This window comes from Megalops cyprinoides, chromosome 2, assembly GCF_013368585.1.
Source record: "Megalops cyprinoides isolate fMegCyp1 chromosome 2, fMegCyp1.pri, whole genome shotgun sequence".
Lineage (NCBI taxonomy): Eukaryota > Metazoa > Chordata > Actinopteri > Elopiformes > Megalopidae > Megalops > Megalops cyprinoides.
The window spans coordinates 66,889,542-66,889,884 of record NC_050584.1 but is presented as its reverse complement, the minus strand read 5'-3'; positions in this window follow the sequence as shown (position 1 = coordinate 66,889,884).

Sequence of the window (343 nt, the reverse complement as noted above, 5' to 3'; positions counted from 1 at the left end):
TGTGTGTGTGTACGTGAGTGTGTGAGTGTGTGTCAGTATGCATGCGTGTGTGTGTGTGTGTGTATGCGTACGTGTGTGTGTATGTGTGTGTGTGTGTGTGTGTGTGTGTGTGTGCATCCTCAGTGTGTATAAATAGACATGTCAGTTAAAAACAGGGCCTTAATGCTGTTTGCATCTTTATTTATGGATTCTCTGTAAGTGCATCCGCTCCCTGCTGGAGAGAGGGGTGAAATATGCATGAGCTGATCCATCAGAGGGTGGGGCGGGGCCCCAGGGGGCCCGGGGAGGGCCGACGGTGGGGCTCCCTCTCTCTCTTTCACTGCTCTTCACTGCTGTCTCCCGT